The sequence below is a fragment of the Natator depressus genome, chromosome 2 (assembly GCF_965152275.1).
Source record: "Natator depressus isolate rNatDep1 chromosome 2, rNatDep2.hap1, whole genome shotgun sequence".
Taxonomy (NCBI): domain Eukaryota; kingdom Metazoa; phylum Chordata; order Testudines; family Cheloniidae; genus Natator; species Natator depressus.
The window spans coordinates 164,282,809-164,302,757 of NC_134235.1; the positions used below are offsets into that span (position 1 = coordinate 164,282,809).

At 43.2% G+C, this 19,949-nt stretch overlaps 1 protein-coding gene across 3 annotated transcripts in view; it reads left to right on the forward strand.

The window, feature by feature from the left end:
• The first annotated feature begins 3,097 nt into the window (after positions 1 to 3,097).
• TNS3 (tensin 3) overlaps positions 3,098 to 19,949 on the forward strand; it is a 251,931-nt gene continuing 235,079 nt past the window's right edge. For all 3 annotated transcript variants that reach the window (XM_074945256.1, XM_074945258.1, XM_074945257.1), the window contains exon 1: positions 3,098 to 3,209. The gene's annotated coding sequence lies outside the window, so the exon portion shown is untranslated. The remainder of the gene's footprint in view (positions 3,210 to 19,949) is intronic.

The following is a 19,949-nucleotide window of genomic DNA, read 5'->3' on the forward strand; positions in this document are numbered from 1 at the left end:
CAGCCCTGAACCTTATGAAAGTGGGAGTATTGTTGCTGCCTCCCCATGTTTTCCTCTTGGCACCATCCCTATTGGAGGACTGAGAACGCCATTCCAGGTGATAACAAAGGAAGCCTGATCCAGGCTCCTTCGCATTTCACAATGAAAGTGTTATGTACTGATAATGTTATCCACTGCATCCACTACGTGAATTGTTACATGAATTCCTTGGAGAGCCAACTGTAGAATAGATATAAAATTGAGCAGCAAAACAAGCAAATGAAAAAAGAAGTGTGTGCCCTTCTGTTACTATGAAAGATAGTACTGACCAGAAACTATCCTCAAACATCCCCGCCACAAAAAAAAAAATTGATCTTTACATTACAAATAAATTATAATGATTAATTGGTTAGTTAATGGATCAAGCCCTAGCCATGTTAAAGACTGAATTTTGCTCTGAAAACAACAGCAACATCCGTACTCCTCTGGGACAATGAAGATCACCACGCTCAGAGTAAAGCGCATGAGAGGTGGGGGTAAAACATTCTTGGTGGAGGGGATCTGGCAGTGGAGCAAACTTCCAGGGAAGATCTGGCAAATCCACAGCCTGACTGTCTTTAGGAAATCTTATAAAAACGTCCTCTTTGAGAAGGCCTTTCAACCATAAGAATCACATTAACACACTAACAACACCTACTACCTGTAAACGCCAACCAACCACAAAAAAAAAGATAAAATTAATAAAATCTAAAAAACCCAAAACCAATAATACCTCCTCAACCAGAATTCTTACCTGGAAAAGGGAGACGTTCCAGAGATTCCACTAAGTCCATTAGAAATTTTGTTTTTGCTATGGTGATTTTATGTGGCAGTTGCTTAGACATTATGGTGATGTGCAACACTGTAGAACCCTAACATAGAATATCATCAGGTCTTTAAATTCAATGGCCCCAATGCTCCCTCACTAACCACCGTGTGAATTAGGGGTAACTCCACTGAAATCAGAGAAGTTGCAGTGATGTAACTGGGACTTGTGCTCCTTACGTAGGGAGCTTTTCAAAAGTCCCTATTTCTGATGTAAACAAAGGAAAGAGGAAAAAGATCTTTGAGCAGAAACTTGATGTATTGTTTATCATTTGTGCCAATTCCTGTATCATGTAAGAATGGAAAAAGGCACAAATGCACTTATGTTCTTTGCAGTGCATCTTTAATATACATCATAACTATAGTCATGATTTTCAGCTAATGGTAAAGTAGCGCTAAGCAAATGTATACAAGATGATTATAAATACCTCAAACATATAGGAAGTTTTGTGACTCCAGCTTTTATAGGCATACACTTAGCAATCAGCCTGAATAATTAATAAGGCATAATAATAATGCAGTACAACTTTATTCATGACTGTTTTGTCTAGTATTAAATATTCCAAAGGAATGGGATCTTCCACCATTTCCCTAGGAAGAGTATTCCACAGTTTAATACATCTCACTATCAGACAGTTTTTTCTGAAGTTCAGCCTAAATTTTATTTCTTCACTTCAAATAATTCCTTCTGGATACGTATAGTAATATTAGTACTTAGCACTTTTCATCCTTAGATCCCACAGCACTTCACAAAGAAAGGTAAATATCATGATCCCCATTTTACAGATGGGGAAAACAAGGTGCAAAGTCACACAATGAATAAATGAATGAACAATTTCAGAACCATAGACCAAACCCAAATCTTGTCCATTGCACCATGCTGTCTCTAACATTTGAAAGTTTGCACCCTTCAGGGGTTTGTAAATTGTTCTTATAAGCTCCTAGCAATACTTACAAGTTAGGTTGTCCGTTATGGAGGGACATGTTTCCAGATAGGTATACTAGACAGCAGTAGTGCAGTGCAATTGCTCAAGAGTAAACATGTGCACTGTATTCTAATAGCTAAGGAGAGTGATTTGTGTGTGTGCATGAAGGGGGAGGTAAATATGGGGCTTATAGAAACTCTATTGAGATTTTCATTGTCCAAAGCAGCGTCTTTGTTTCTTTTTTTTAAATATATACCAAATTTTGTTTCCCATTTCTAAGTAGGACTTCAGCCAACGACCATCCTATTTTGCAGCCAGCATGGCATTATTGCTGCTTTGCCTTTCTGCAGTAGACATGCTTTGTCCAGTGATGAGAGAGGGGCAGAATTTTTACCCGCTAGTTCGTGGCATGGTCTTTCTTGGTTTGTGAAAATATCCAGTATTGCAGAAGTAGAGACAGAAATCATTTTCCATTATTAAATTTTAAAAGTGGTTTAAGATAATTAAGAGATGCTTCCTAAAAGTTTGCTAATGGATTTGAATGTTAGGCTTTTGGAGAGGAACCGGGAGTTGTCTCTCTCTCTTTGTGTCTTGGGGTTTCAATAGCCCTCACTGTTGTATTATCTATGTACTTCCTGGTCTGCATATTGAAGTTCCCAGTGGACTTCATGGAGTTGTCTACTCTTTTCCCATCCCTGATTATAAGAGATCCTGTTTATTTGTGTGTTTGTTTATTTGTTTAAATAAATTATTTCAGTAATTGTGGGACCAATCCAAAGAAAAACATTAAAGGCTTACCTACACCAGAAAAAGTACACTCATTTAACTTAAGTGTGATTTTAAATGGATATAGTTAAACTGGTACAAAAGACAGTGTAGACATTCTTGCTTTGATTTAAACCAAGCATACTTCAATTTAGCAACTGAAATAAGAATGTCCAAACAGCTTTTTGCACCAATGAGTTAAATAGTCAATATGGCATTACTTACATTACATAAATCAACTTAAAACCAATTTAAATTAAACCAGTGGAACTGTCTTCGATAGAGAAAGCATTAGGTTAGTAGACAGACGCTTAATCTCACTTAAATTACCTTTTAGTGGCTCCTAATTCTTTAGTGTAATAATGAATTCTACAGTAATTGTTCAAAATATTACACCATGCAATGTCAGTAATGCAGCATTTGAGGAGATTGAGTGAGTACTGTTGAATAATGTAATAAGTGGTGGTTGTTTTGGCTATTTATAAATTTCATTTGTTTTATTACATTTAAAGAGTAACATTCAAAAGTTGACAAGAGCTCTGACATTTTCTCCTCTATTCCAGCCTGAAAACCTTGCTTCGAGTTCTCACACTTTCAAAAACAAGACCTTTAAAAAACCCAAAGACTGCAGTATCTGCAAACAAGCCATAGACAGCCAAGGCATTTCCTGCAGAGGTGAGTAACATGTGATGTGGCCTATTTATTGTCTTGCTATTTAAAACACTGCCTTTTAGACTAGTGCTGAAGAGCTAGGAATTAATAATTTTGGAATTCCCCCTGTGCTAAATGTCTATATACTCTAACTTGTTTGCTGTGTGTGTTCAGCATTAGACTTAATTTTTATTTGGACTTGTATAGATATGTGCCTTTATTAGCTATGCTATTCAGGCAGGTTCCAGAATAAGACTGTCTGTGCAAGTTCTGTTAGGAGCATGTGTGTGTGAATGAGTGAGTTGATAGATGCCTATGGAATTTAGCCTGCAAATCAGGAAGTGACCCTGAGCTCACTGAGGCATGAAAGCTTTCTCTGCATGAATTCTTTACTGAAATTCAGCAGAGCTGCCATTTTTTTACAGTTGCTTTATGGTCTTGTATTTCAAGTCTGTGATTCAGAATAATCATTCACACAGACACTGAGGGGGCTTGTTCCTCTGATTCCACATGCAAAGGAGCGGGGAGTCAGTTGCCTCTGGCACAGTTTTCCCCCTCTCTCCTCTCTATCATACAGAAGACCCTCCGTGGGTCCAGGGATCCTCACCTGGGGAAAAGGCAGGAAATGTAGTAGAGAGGGGAATGAAAGAGAGAGACCTTTTTCCCTTTCTGCACACAAGCAGTAAATATACCCAAAGTGTGGATTCATGAGGCTTCATTAATTTTTTCTCACTGCTCTGTTGGCATAGAGACTCACACTTGAGGGGGAGGATAGTTATTGGGGCATCTGTCAGTAGGGTTGCAAAGTAATCAGTTTGCGGCACAGCACGAGAGTAAGAGAATGGGGCCTTTTTCAGAAATGACCTTGAGATCTGCCTGGATCTCAGGGACCCACAAGTTCTACCTTCCTTCTTCCATGAAACAATTTGGGAAGAGCTCAAGATTTGCTTCCCTCTAGGGCCTCTCCCACAGGTCTCCCCTTGGGAGGGTTTGATCCTCCATTGATTTCAGCTAGTTAATGTTTAACAATGTCTTGTTACTCCACCTTAATAAATCTGTGTCTCTAGGAAATGCACATATAATCCACCTATTTAATATAAGCAAATGCTTATTGCCCCTCGCCTTAGATATAGATCAATAATTTCATTTTATGAAGTATCTGCTTGCTGCTAGTGGCATTTTTCTAATGAAATGGAGATTTCTTTCTTCCTGTCTTTCACCAAGAGGCCCAGCCTCTGTATTCCTTGCACTTTGCAAAACTCTCATTAGGCGTTAATGGGAGATTTGGGTATGTAAAGAATGCAGGATTAGGTGGGGGGTGGGTGTGTGTGTGTACGTACATGCGTTCTTGAAAAGGTATCAACGTCACAAATGGACAGTTACATGAATAATAGCCCATTTGTTCAGCATTAGTTCAAAGGCATTTTGTTATAATTGCCGGAATGTCAGAAAATGTACAAATAATACAGCCGCCGTCAGCTTTGAAGAGGTTTAATCCCTAATGAGGCGTTCCCTAGAATTTCATTATTTTCATTTCTGGGGATCCAGCAGCATAAAAGAACCATGGATCTGGCTAGGGAGGAGTTCCCTCAAGCAGGGACTGAATAAGACAGCCACAGGCTATTTTACAAAGCCCGCTCCACAAGCTCCGGTATAGGGGCCAGTGGCTGGAGGGGGAACGTCAGTAGGGCTGTAAAGGACGATGGACAGTTTGGGTTGGGTGATTGTAGCTTAGGCACTGTTTCAGCCCCTGCGGCAGCCCAGAATCAGAAAGGCTCAAAGGTGGTTGCAGCCGCCTTACCTCTCCTCTCCCTAGGCAGCCAGTGTTTTGTTGTACCTCCCTCAGGCCGATCACAAAGTTACACCCAATATGTTTAAACAACATTTCCTCCCACCTCCGTATCATTAAGGCTACATCTACACTGCACACCTCTTGCAGCAGCATGTCGGGTATGTGAAGCTACGTGTCGGTGATGTGGAGCTACATATGTCAGTGAAAGCCTCTGGCAGAGGAGAGTCAGTGGGGAAAGGCTCAGCAGCAGGGTGAGCCTTTCCCCACTGATGGAGTCATTCCCTATGGCAGGGAAAGGCTCCAGCCATGTTGGGTACATACCCACAGGGTTCAGGTATGTTTTTGCTCTACTTGCCTAAGCAGTGAATCTATACTGTTGGGGGCAGGGGCGGCAAGTCATGTGGGCCCGTGGTTCCCGGGCTCCAGCAAATTCAGGACCCGGGGGCCCGGCTCCACCAGTGTTCGGGGCCGGGTCTCTCCCCAGCCCCACCTGCCGCCCCTGCGTGCCTCCCCCAGAGCGTCCCCTGGCCCCGCCTGCTGTCCCCACGTGTCTCCCCCGAGCATCCCTGCCTGCCCTGGGCCTTGGGTTGCTGCCCCTTGCAGCTCTGTGCTGCACTCCCTGGCCTCAGCCGGCCACAAGGGTGCAGAGCCGGAGTCAGGCTGAAGCGGCTGCTGTGCCTGTGGGAGGAGGAGGCGCATGGCAGCCACGCCCCACCCGGCAGACTCTGAGGGGGGCGCTTATCCTGGCTGGACCTCCTGAGCTGCAGCCTGGGGGGGGGAGGCTTGGGTGAATGTCGTGTGGGGGACAGGGACGTTCCCTCCCTCCCCCGGAGCTCGCTGCTGACGGCTGGGAGAGGGCTGAGGGGAGTCCTCCTCTCTGGCCCCCCGCCAAGCCCTGGGGTAGCCTGCCTGCTGCACCCCAAACTCCTCATCCCTGGCCCAGCCCCACACCCTGCACCTCCTCCTGCCCCCACCCCCCTGTCTCACTCCAGAGCCCACCCCCCCAACTTCCTCCCAGAGCCTGCACCTCTCCCGCACCCAAAATCTCTCCCAGAGCCTGCATCCCGCACCTCTTCCTGCACCCCAACCCCCTACGCCAGCCCAGAGCCTGAACCCAGCACCCAAACTCTGTCCCAGAGCTCGCAAAACCTCCCGCACCCAAACTTCCTCCCATAGGCTGCACCCCAAAACTCTCCTGCACCCAAACTCACTCTCAGAACCTTAGGCAGGTGTGGGTGGAGTGGGTTTTGGACCCGTTCTGGGCACCACCAAAAATTATACAAACCTGCCGCCCCTGGGGAGTGTCATGCATTTACTCTACACGGTGCTGAAAGGCGTGTGCAGTATAGACATACTGTAAGGGTGAAATTATCCATCTGATTAATTAGGTTTTATCCCATAATTAAGGTTCCACAAAAGGTGGAATTACCACACCAACCTTTGGGCACATTGCTGGTGGCAGCACAGTCCCTCCCACCACTATTATTCTACAATTGCCAAGCCCTGAATGCAAAAAACATAACTCAGACCCAAAACATTCATGAGGTTGGTCCAAAATCATGAGAGCTTAAAAAAATGCTGTTGTTTTGAGCTGTCTTCCGATTTTTGAACTCCCCCTACCCAACCTGCAGATTGTCCATGACAAATAGTGTTGCCAATGCATGTACGATTCTGGCCACCTTACCCCTATATCATCATTCTTCTTCTTCTTCTTCTCAGTGCGTCAATTAAGTTTGTGCTCCAGCCTCTACTTCAACATCATTGCCAGCTCTCTACATTTCTTTGCCAGGAAGGCTATTTTGGCTGGGGCTGGAGCTAATCTGGGTTCCAGAAGCTTGAGCCCTCTCTTAAATTTCAGTCCTGTCTGGGGGGGGGAAACCCTCTGATTGTTTGCCTTCCCCAGTTCTCCATCTCCTGGGGAAGAGCATCCAATCAAGGCTGCTGTAGGAGAAAGACAGAGGGGGTTGAAGAAGCCCTGGAGCTGCAGGAGAGGAGCAGTGGGGTTGGGGGAGAATTGATGTGTGGCAGGATTGACTGAACTGGGGTCAGGCAGATGTGGAGGCTGGGGTGGAGGGTGTCACAGAATTGATCTGGAGGCTGTGCGGGAGAGACAGAAGTAATTAATTAGAATGTTGAGGTCTTGGAGAGAAGCTGGAAACTCCATGCCATGAGGCAGCCAGTGAGAGCTCCGGCAATGGGGGCCAAAATCACCTCGCTCCATAAATCTAGGAGAGTTGGGAACACTAATTGTCACACACACTGGGAGTGGGCAGAGGATGTTCAAAAATCAAAAGACAGACCAAAAAACACAATGTATTGGGTTTTGGGGGCCAATCTCGTGAATTTTGAACTTTGGGGGTTGGCAGTGTTGCATCAACTCTGCATCCTCAGGTCCCAATCAATTAATGTCCTGGCTTCCAGCCCCACATTTGCTCCTCCTGAAGTTAGGCAGGTTTTTCATCCCTCCACGGTAGGGCAGCTCCAAGGGATCCTCTCCCTCTTCCCAGGCCTGGTGTTACAGTGTTAGAAATAGTCCAAGGGGAGAGGAGCAGAGAAGAGAGGACCTATTATTCACAGGAGGGGAGCGGAGAGCAGAGCAACCCTGGTCTGCTGCTCCCTCATGAAAATGATACGGTTGCTCCCTCTGGACAACTTTACCACATTATCCAAAACTCCTCTCTGCTTCTGAAGGGAAGGGCAAAGAAAGCTCTGCATGCACCTGCAGCAGCTGCTGTTGGCTGTTCTTGTCCAGGCTGTGGGAAGCTTAGTAAAGCAGAGCAGGTTTTCCCTGGACAGTTGAAATAATGGTGGGAGTTCCTCACATCTTCGGCAGCCTGGCTTCAGCAGGGGCCAAACTTCCCTTACTCATGAATCCCGAGAGCTGGCAACACAGCGTGCTAGCCTCAGGGAGGGAAGAGTTGCTGCCCTTTCTTACCTCTTTGGGCAAAGACTGGCAACCCTGGAGTTACATAACTGCACAGTCAGTGCCGCTATATTTGAGACCCTTGGGTCCCCCAACGTGCTGCACACATTGTGCAGAGGCCACTTGCTGGGCGCTCTTCTACTGCCTCTCCCTGTGGAGAGTTAAAGCAGCCTGTCTAACATCAACGTGAGGTGGCCGGGAAAGGTACATGACGCTCGCATCTTCAGGAACTCTGGTCTGTTTCAAAAGCTGCAGGAAGGGACTTTCTTCCCATACCAGAAAATAACCATTGGGGATGTTGAAATGCCTATAGTTATCCTTGGGGACCCAGCCTACCCCTTAATGCCATGGCTCATGAAGCCGTACACAGGCAGCCTGGACAGTAGTCAGGAGCTGTTCAACTGCAGGCTGAGCAAGTGCAGAATGGTGGTAGAATGTACATTTGGACGTTTAAAAGCATGCTGGCGCAGTTTACTGACTCGGTTAGACCTCAGCGAAACCAATATTCCCACTGTTATTACTGCTTGCTGTGCGCTCCACAATATCTGTGAGAGTAAGGGGGAGACGTTTATGGTGGGGTGGGAGGTTGAGGCAAATTGCCTGGCCGCTGATTACGTGCAGGGCGGTTAGAAGAGCACAGGAGGACGCGGTGCGCATCAGAGAAGCTTTGAAGACCAGTTTCATGGCTGGCCAGGCTACGGTGTGAAAGTTCTCTTTGTTTCTCCTTGATGAAACCCCCCGCCCCTTGGTTCACTCTACTTCCCTGTAAGCTAAGCACCCTCTCCTCCTCCCTTCGATCACCATTTGCAGAGGCAATAAAGTCATTCTTTATTAATTCATCACACAAATAGGGGGATAACTGCCTAGGTAGCCTGGGAGCGGTGGTGGAGGAGAGAAGCACCAGGAGGAGTGGTGGAGGAGGGAAGGACAAGGACACATAGCACTTTAAAAATTTAAAACTTTAAAACTTATTGAATTCCAGCCTTTTGTTGCTTGGGCAATCCTCTGGGGTGGAGTTGCTAGGTGTCCGGAGGCCCCCCCACCGCGTTCTTGGGCGTCTGGGTGAGGAGGCTATGGAACTTGGGGAGAAGGGCGGTTGGTTACACAGGGGCTGTAGCGGCGGTCTGTGCTCCTGCTGCCTTTCCTGCAGCTCAACCATATGCTGGAGCGCATTAGTTTAATCCTCCAGCAGCCTCAGCATTGAATCCTGCCTCCTCTCATCATGCTGCCGCCACCTTTCAGCTTCAGCCCTCTCTTCAGCCCACCACCTCTCCTCCCGGTCATTTTGTGCTTTCCTGCACTCTGACATTGTCTGCCTCCATGCATTCGTCTGTGCTCTGTCAGTGTGGGAGGACAGCATGAGCTCAGAGAACATTTCATCACGAGTGCGTTTTTTTTGCCTTCTAATCTTCGTTAGCCTCTGAGAAGGAGAAGATCCTGTGATCCTTGAAACACATGCAGCTGGTGGAGAAAAAAAAAGGGACAGTGGTATTTAAAAAGACACATTTTCTAGAACAATGGCTACACTCTTTCACGATAAACCTTGCTGTTAATATTACATACACAGCACATGTGCTTTCGTTCCAAGGTCGCATTTTGCCTCCCCCCTCCCTGTGGCTAACAGTGGGGAACATTTCTGTTCAGCCACAGGCAAACAGCCCAGCAGGAACGGGCACCTCTGAATGCCTCCTTAAGAAAAGCACCCTATTTCAACCAGGTGACCATGAATGATATCACTCTCCTGAGGATAACACAGAGAGATAAAGAACGGATGTTGTTTGAATGCCAGCAAACATACACTGCAATGCTTTGTTGTACAATGATTCCCGAGTACGTGCTACTGGCCTGGTGTGGTAAAGTGTCCTACCATGGTGGGTGGAATAAGGCTGCCCTCCCCAGAAACCTTTTGCAAAGGCTTTGGGAGTACATCCAGGAGAGCCGTAAATGCCAGGGCAAATTAATCATTAAACATGCTTGCTTTTAAACCATGTATAGTATTTTAAAAGGTACACTCACCAGAGGTCTCTTCTCCACCTGGTGGGTCCGGGAGGCAGCCTTGGGTGGGTTCGGGGAGTACTGGCTCCAGGTCCAGGGTGAGAAACACTTCCTGGCTGTCGGGAAAACCAGTTTCTCCGCTTGCTTGCTGTGAGCTATCTACAACTTCATCATCAGCATCTTCCTCGTCCCCAAAACTTGCTTCTGTGTTGCCTCCATCTCCACTGAAGGAGTCAAACAACATGGCTGGGGTAGTAGTGGCTGAACCCCCTAAAATGGCATGCAGCTCATCATAGAAGTGGCATGTTTGGGGCTCTGACCCGGAGCGGCCATTTGCCTCTCTGGTTTTCTGGTAGGCTTGCCTCAGCTCCTTAAGTTTCACATGACACTGCTTCGGGTCCCTGTTATGGCCTCTGTCCTTCATGCCCTGGGAGATTTTGACAAATGTTTTGGCATTTCGAAAACTGGAACGGAGTTGTGATAGCACGGATTCCTCTCCCCATACAGCAATCAGATCCCCTACCTCCCATTCGGTCCATGCTGGAGCTCTTTTGCGATTCTGGGACTCCATCATGGTCACCTCTGCTGATGAGCTCTGCATGGTCACCTCTGCTGATGAGCTCTGGCCAGCGTGGCAAGCTGCAGGTGACCAAGCAAACAGGAAATTGAAATTCAAAAGTTTGCGGGCCTTTTCCTGTCTACTTGGCCAGTGCATCTGAGTTGAGAGTGCTGTCCAGAGCAGTCACAATAGAGCACTCTGGGATAGCTCCCGGAGGCCAATACCGTCTAATTGCGTCCACAGTACCCCAAATTCGACCCGGCAAGGCCGATTTCAGCGCTAATCCTCTTGTCGGGGGTGGAGTAACGAAATCGATTTTAAGAGCCCTTTAAGTCGAAAAAAAGGACTTCATCGTGTGGACGGGTGCAGGGTTAAATCGATGTAATGCTGCTAAATTCGACCTCAACTCCTAATGTAGACCAGGGCTAAGTACAGTAAAGGTGAAGCTTGTGTGGGGGAAAGGAAATGTCTTCACTTATAAGATGGTTGCTTTGTGGATTGATGAGAAAATCTTTCTTACTTACTGACAGGTTTCAGAGTAGCAGCCATGTTAGTCTGTATTCACAAAAAGAACAGGAATACTTGTGGCACCTTAGAGACTAACAAATGTATTTGAGCATAAGCTTTCGTGAGCTACAGCTCACTTCTTTGGATGCATTCTGTAGCTCACGAAAGCTTACGCTCAAATAAATTTGTTAGTCTCTAAGGTGCCACAAGTACTCCTTTTCTTTTTTCTTACTTACTGTTTGTCTTGAGAAAATAATAGCTCTTTGTACAGATTGTAAGTTCTTTCTCTCCTGTAATATCTTATCAGCTGCAAGAAAGCTACATGTCAGAAAAAGGAGGGAAGGGGGAAAGCTCCAGATTGACTTGTGAGTAGTTTATTGTGCTTATTTAGCAATGAATCATCTGTTCTTTGTATGGAAACAGCCATCATTGGGTATTGTAATGATCAGATAACTTTTTCTTTGGTGCAAAGCACGTTGCTTGCCAGGGTGCGTTTTTGGCCTTTTCTTAAAGGCACTGTGTCCTTCATTCAGATCCAGCTCTGAATGGAGTTTCTAAAAATTCTCTCTGAAAAGTGAATGATTGACCTACAAAGGGGTACATGAGTGATGATGTCATCTTGTCCTAGTAAACTTTAGCCCTCCTCAGACAAGCATGTTCAGTTCCAGTGATTTTAATGGCCTCTATAGAAAAAGGAATACAAAAGGAAGGAGGATCTGGGGAAATGCGGGGGCTAGATAACTAAGCTACTGTGTATTCCCATACCTGGTAAACTGAATCATGGAGAAGATATTTCTTTGATACCATATTTCAACGCGAAGGAGCAATCAAGCTTTGATTTTTACAATAATTTTGTACATTTCTTCAGAAGCAGAGTGCTATTTTGCTCTCCTAGTCATAAAAGAGGGGTCTCAAAGTTTGCAGATAATGGTTCTGCAATATGCAAGTCAATCTTGTGAGTTCAGGTTTGAAACTTAAACCTTTCCCCCAAGATTCTTCAGTTTCATTAATTTCAAATTAGAGATCAGAATTGTTTAGCCATTTATACTTTATTAGGTACCAAAAGAGTTGCCTAACTATGATCCCTCTCTCAAGCTGTCTGGAGTGGCTCGTGACTGTGAGTGCCTGCCTCAGGGCAGACTGTCAAGAACAGGGCAGATACCTCAAACTGCTGATATGTTCTATAATTAGATTTTACCAAGCCAGTAACAAATGTGAACTTCTGGGTCACTATAATAGTTTTACCGTGGAGTTACAGACATAGAGTAGACTCCTTAGACTCTCCAGTAGTGATCTTTCAATTTGAAGAGTCTTTCAGGTCAGACCCAGGGGGCAGCCACTGGGGATCTCTGGCTGCAGTTAGGTGTTTCTGGCCTTGTGAGAGTTCAATCAGCAAAGAGATGAAAAATCTTCCCATCAACTATTTTTATTTCCTTCTTCCAGCATTCAGAGCGATGGGATGAGGCGTTCCGCACAAACTTCTCCTTGGGTGCATGGGGCAATTAACAAAGCTTTTGTCTTATAATGGCCCACTTAAATTTCGACAGTTCTCCTGGATGAGCGGGGGGGATGATTCCTGTGCCTGGGTTCACAAATTCAGCGCGAATGTTTTCAAAGTTACTAAGCAAAACTTACATATTTTCTTATAGCATGGAATACAGACATTACAAGTGAGATTAATGCCTGCAGCAACGAACAAGCATTTCACAGAGTCTGAACACTAAATATGTTCTTATGAGACTAACACCTATTTTGTGCAAAGCTAACATACAAGTGAACTGATCTAGTCTCCAGCTACGAGTTTGTCAGTTCTTAGCTAATGCCTGCAGACCTGGCAAGAGGTGGCCTCTGGTCTGCCAGCCTCATAAAATCAGTTCTATTTCTGCCTCTTTAAATTGTGTTTTTTATCTTTCTGGTAGCTGATTATCATATTACTGAAAAGGTGCATTAATTTGTTTTTCCTTTGTAAATCAGTTACTACAGCCATGTAGGTTTTTTTAAAAAAACAATTATTGTTTGTTTTGGCTGTTATATTGTGGTCTTAATCTTTCATCAGTCAAATGATTGCTTGCGGCAGAACAATACACCAAGGCACATTATATGTTCTGATTTTTTCCGGCTGCTGCAAATTACTTCTTTAGCAGATGCAAATCAAATTGGAGGCAGTTTGGGAAGGCATGAATTTTTCTAAGCAATACTTAAAGCCATCCATTTTCAGCTTTTACATTTTTACGGAAAAATTCCTGGAATTTACAAAAGCTATTATTTGGTTTTTGCTGATTTTTCACATAAAATTTAGACCACTCTAGTACATGAAAATATTGATTATGTTAAGAAAATCCTATATGTTACATTACACAGATGTGCTTATGTTAATCTAAGTGTAAATGCAAAGCCCTGTCTGTTTAAAGTAAGGCAACTCAGTGAAAGAAACACACACATGCAAGCAAGTGCACACATGTATGTACTGTTAATGTACAGTTCATGAAATAAACCATAGCATTAAACTGCTTTTACTTTTAATATTCTTTTCTCCATTTGTTGCTTTGTTTCTGTCCTCCTGTCCCCAGTGTTAACCCCAGTATTTTACCCAGAATACTGTGAAGTTAATTTTTAGCACCGGTTTTCATCCTTTTTTAAATTTTTGTTATAAACACTGATAAATTCCTGGGAAATTTTAAACAAAATAATAAAAACAAAGGTCCTTGGTAATACTGTGTTAATTCTCCTATATAGAGTATGGGTGTGTGAAGTAGTGATTAACCAAGAATTCAAACCTCTTTTTTATCATTTGAAAAAATGTTTTTAACTATTGAAACATTAATTTATGTTTACATTGTATGGACTTTGGATGCAAGAACTGTCATTTTCTATATGTTTGTACAGCACCTAGCACAAACAAGCCCAGGTCTGACGGATGCCTCTGGGTGCTATTATGTTATAAATTGATTGTTGTGGTGATGATTTTTTATTATTATGTCAGTCTTCAATAGACCAAATACCCGAAGCAAAACTGTTCTTACTGTATGACCATTAAAAAAAATCTGGCTGTGTGAGATTTCCAGACCAAAGCAATTAATAACAGTTTAGATGAGCATAAAAATTGTGGTTCAAACCAAGCCAAATCTCCCTTTGTTAATCTAAATCAGTCATGAATACACCTGTACAAATAGACAAAAGTTCTCCATCTTATATTGGGCCAAATTCTCTGTGATGTACAATCTAAGTGACCCACTGGTGTTGCACCTGACTTGCAGTGTGCATTTAGGGTAGTATATGACCAGGATACAGTCAAGGATGGTAGGGCCCAATCTCACTTATCTGCTAAAAGTTGCATTTTGACTTTCCACATACCCTCAGACAAAGGCAAACGGGCCTCCAAACTAAGGGCTGCAGTTATTTTAAAATCCCTGTCTTAGACTGGGTGACCCCATGGAACAAGTCCAGGACTATCTCCTCTGGGTCTAGGTGACGATTAGAAGGTGAGCTTAAGGGGACTATTAGACTACTAGAAGGTGCACCTCAAGGGCAAGTCTAGATCATAATGAATCCAGAGCCTTTGACCAACGAGACCATGAGATGGGATTTTTAAGACAACTGCTTTGTGTTCTGGAAGCCAGATAGTCTCTCTGTGAAATTCATCTTTATGCCCAGACCCTGCACAAGTCTTGTGATCCACTCTACCCCTGTTTTACAGGTTTAAGTCAGACATCTATAATGCACAGGTCTCTGTATGCAGTGATGAATTTTATCCTTTGTTATTAGCAAGCTAAAATGTATTTTTATAGTGGGTCTGATCTGGACTTGGGAAATTGTTGCTAGTACTTTTTAAGAATACGATGTAATATAGTCGAATAGCAAGTGATTTCAAATACTTTTAAATAGCTAAATGCAGTGATAACATATTAGCCTGGCATATAATCTGAAAAGCATGCTTGTGTCTGGTTTGGGGTTTGGCAGACGAGCACAGATTGTCAGCTGGAAATGTCAAAGGAATTTGGGCCTTGCCAGGGTCAGTGGCATTATAGTGATTTTTTGTTGAATTTGAATGTTGAGTACATGTTGTGTGTGTGTATATGTTCATGAATATATAAATAAAAATTGTGGTAAATGGACATACCGTACATTTGTCCTAATTTGTGAGCAAAAAGGGATATAGGGCCAGATCCACGGTCTCTTAGAGACAATGGAAAAACTACCATTGACTTCAATGGACTTTTGGTCAGGCTCATAGTTGCTACTTCCACTTCCACATGATACTTTATTTTCTCTCTCTCTCCCTCTCTTTATTTATTTATTCTCAGGCTCTGATCCAGCAAATCTCATTGACTTCAATGGGACTACTCAGGTGTGTAAAGATAAGCATGTGGATAAGTGTTTTCAGGTTCTGGGTTTAGTGGTGTTTGCCAATGGCGTAGGCTGGACATGGCTCAGTTGCTGTTTCACTGGTCTAAAGAACAAAAAAAGCTGATTACTGTTTAGATCACTGATATACACAAATACAGGGTAGTTGCTAATCAAATCCAGTTGGGAGTAGGGAAGGCACGTGGAGTTGCAAGGGTATGGTTGGTGATTGCCCATTACCCATGTTATACATTTTTGATTACCATTGTTATTAAACATTTCATGATACTATAAATTATCATTTATAGTGAGAGCAACTGCAGATACATATAGACCAAATGTACACATAATCAGCAATAACTCCCACAGATTTAATAAAAAGGCAACTAATTAGCACAACCATACAGAGGACGTGGTCTCTTTCTCAGGAGTCCAACAAAGTTTATTTAAACTAATTAATCATCTGTGCAGTAATGTTTCAATACAGAACTAGGCTTACATAGTACTGCATACCTATTCATAATTAAAGGAGAGATGGAAAATGGAAAATTGAGCAAAGAATCACCAGAATGTACAGAGACCCACAAAGAGCCACTATAATTAGTAGAACAAAATAATAATGTTTTATATTTACCTTGCATACCCTTTCATACCAAAGGATCCCAGCGCACTTCACAAATGATATACAGACTTCAGCACTGAAGTGCAACCATCTCTGGGGTTGAGGGTAACAGAGGAGTAACCTTCACACAGCACTTTGGGAGGGAGGCAAGAGGGAGCGTTTTGGCCAGGGATACTTTCCTATTCTTAAACATCCTATTACATTTTTTGAACATTCATATCAGCCAGCACAAACCTCAGATTTTATGGTCACATCAGAAAAGCTTAAAACTCAAATCCATTTAACTCAGAATGATAAGGGCTGAATCAGTCATGCCAGGATTTGCACTTGTGATTATAAAGCGTGTAGGTATTTGCAAGCTAAAGTTCAGACCATTAAGATCTCTTCCTTAAAATAATTGCCTCTGTTCATTACTAATAACAAGTTCAGAAATGTAGGTAAAAAAATGGGTAAGTCTGTCCTTCAAGTCTTACAGCAATGCTAGTGTCTGCAATGCATCGGGGTATAACTGCAAACTTGTAAGCTGATCCCATTTGAATGGACCCAAAATGCACAATCTCCAGGTATGACTCATATGGGAAATAGGTGAATTCAGTGCAGTCCTAAAGTATGCCATTCACTGCATATCATAGTACCTTGTGTGACCAATGGGAGAGAGAGCCACAAAAGAGGCTTCAGATGTCTTTGGTTAAAAGCCACATTTGCTTTTACAGTGGCTTTTAAAACAAAAATAGAAAAGGGCAATTTATTGGAGAAAACAGTAACCCAGAGGAAACAAAGCATAACAGAATGATCCTCCCAAAGCTCAAATAAGAGGTGTGAAATGAGTAAGCCTCCTGGAAGTGATGCTGCAGGGTCTGTACCACACATACCTGGGGGCTGAAGGAAGCTTCAGAGACTAGGTTGAGACCACAAACTCAGTTTCACTTATGACCCACGCAGGATCTGAACTCAGGTTTAAAGAGGTGAAAGACTAGAGTGCTAGCTAAGCTTCTTGACATTGCAAATGGCATTAAAGAAGAGGGTCCTTGAAACATGGTCCAGACACATACCTCAGTAGGTCCTTGGAGGATCACGTTGTTTGCAACCTTTGCTTGGCTTACAAAGTTTTGTTCTTCTCAGAGAGAGTCCTGTATGTCACTAGTATGTTTGAAGAGCTAAAGGAGAGACTTACCTGAAACTGGACAAACTCACTTTATAGCAACATCAGGCCTGTTCAGTTAGAGGAACGCTATTTAAAAAATAACCCCCAGTTCTATGCTGGATTAAGATCGAATCATCTCGCACAAGACAGAAGTCATTACATCACAGCCATTTACTATTTTTTATATTCAATAGTTTTTATATTCAATCATACAATGAGAACATCATCATAATTCCAACCCCCCCCAAACCTTAATATTCTGTTACATCAACATCCATAGGGAATACAAAATAAAACTGAGATTTTCAAAGGAGCCTAAGGGAATTAGGTGCCCAAATCCCATTGCAAATTTAGAAGGAGGTGGAGCGGGGAAGAGGTTGCTAAAACCTTTGGGCTCATTTGAAAGTCAACGCCTAAAACTCTACCAGCACTTTGTTCCTCTCACACGAAGCAAGTGGATCTAGATGAGGAGAACAAATCTCTGCCCATGTAATAATAATGTCATAATAGTTTTCTCTGAACTTAATTCTCTGAATGCTGTAGATGTGGGAACACAATTATTACGTTTACCTCAGTAGTAGCAAATAAAAAAATTACGCTAGCGGCGAAGTCCACCCACAATAAAGCACAAATATTCAGTTATGGGTGGAGTGTTATGGCTGGGAGGGTAAAATCTACACCCAACTCAAGTCCAAGTTGCAGGGTAGCTGCATAGCCTCCCCACAGCCGCTATTCCAGAATGTGGGTTGAAATAGTGCCGTTAGCCCCTCCACATCCTGTTATGGGATCACTGGCTCATGTAAATGGTCCCTCTCTCCCTAGCTGCTCCCAAAGCAGCCTTCAGCACTTGCTAGCGGAGGTCTGAATGGGATATACAGGCACTCCTGTCTGAGAGCTCTGTTAGAGCACCTCTCTACTCATTATACTAGTCTTAAGTGGTGTGCAGGGCCTTATGCTGGCCCTGTGCATCTAGTTCAATAGTGTGTGATCTATCAAATACTATCTTTGGTTTTAAATTGGAGTTTAAAAATAGAAAGAGGTCTTGCGCAAAATGAAAAACAAAACCAAAAAAACCAAAAATGATCCAGGGAGGCAGTGCTGGGGCACAGGAAATGAACAAGCTGATGTTGCTATTATAGTGATTGTTAGTACTGCAACATCATCAGCATATGACTGATAATTTCTTAAAAATAGAATCCTCATTTTCTGCTATCAAGGTCAAACTTCTGCTCTCTTTCATCATGAGGGGACTCTCATTTTAAACTCAAACATGCCTCTGTCCCACCCAAACTCATTTATCATCTTACTCTTATTGTAAACTATCGTTGTAAGGTTCCCGTACACTTATTTTTCATGTCTTTCATTGTTGATCTTTATCTCATGTCACTGCTGCTGTTTAGTTGTAGAGCTGGTTGAAAAAAATCAGCAAAATGAGAGAAATGTTTTCTGATCATCTAGCCAGAAGAAAAAGAAAAGGGAAAAAACACCCACACAAACTGTGCAGGGCTCCCCAGCCCTAGCCCCTTGCTTTAACCCCCCCCATGTCCTCCATGTTAAATAAGTTTGTTTATCCTTGTGCCCAGGGGTAGGCTAGAATCCACCAGAAATCATTTCCGCCTTCTACATAACTGAGCAGGTACATTAGCTTTCCAGCGACTTAGGCCTTGGGAAGTGCAGCATGTTGTCTCTGTACCTCATGACACAAATGTGGTGCAAAAATCATTACACTGGCACACTGACTTTATGGGGCTTCCTGCCCCCGTTGACGTCAATGGCAAAAATCAGTGGAATCAGAATAAGACTCATGTATATCATGGAGTTGCTTTAAATCCTACCTGTGCTGGAATATTGCCAAAGGGTGTGTGTGGCTTTTGAGTTCATCTGGACAGTGGGGAGAAAAGTTGTCACACGTTGAGCTGGAAAAATGGTAACTGGATTTTGAAAGTCCCATTTCTACATTGGAAAGCTGTAAATAGGGACATTTGTCGGGAAAAACAGCGATACTCTTTGTTTAACTCAGTTGAAATGTTTGTGACTAAGAGGAACAGAGTGGAAAATGGACATATAGACCCACCACAGCCTTATGTAACTCGGCATATCTCTTGTTGGCACTCAGACTTAGTAGTTACTTATTGGTTTTTTAAAGCTTGTCTTCCTGAAAGTCAGTGGGAAGTGGAAAGAGTCAAAATTGTTTCATGTCCTTTTAGTCCATCTGTAGCTGAAAATACTCTTCTAGTTGATATTTTGTTTTTGAATGGGAAATAACTGGGCAAACTTCTGCTTTGTCTGAAAGATCTACTTTGTTCTAGTTTCTAATTGCAGGCTTTATTTGCATGTATGAATGCTTTGAGATTTAGCAATACATATACGCATGAATAAATTTTCATTGTGCTTGACAATCCATTTAAAACTAGCAATAACTCTCCAGTAATATTGAGTGGTCATAACAGATAGTGCCATAAAATCATTCTAAAGACAGCCTTGCCTTATAAGAACATAAGAATGGTTTGACTCAGTACAGCCAGTGGTCCATCTAGCCCAGTAGCCTGTCTCCTGGTAGTGGCTGGTGCCATATGCTTCAGAGTAGGGTGACCAGATGTCCCAATTTTATAAGGACGGTCTCGATATTCAGGGTTTTGTCTTATATAGGCACCTCTTACCCCTCCCACTTATCCTGATTTTTCACACTTGCTATCTGGTCACCCTACTTCAGAGAGAATGTACAGAACAGGACATTTTGTGTGATCCATCCACTGCTGTGCAGTCTCAGCTTCAGGCAGTTGGAGATTTAGGAACGCCCAGAGTATGGTGGTGCATCCCTGATCGTCTTGCTACTAGTCACAGATGGACCAATCCTCCATGAGCTTACCTAATTCTT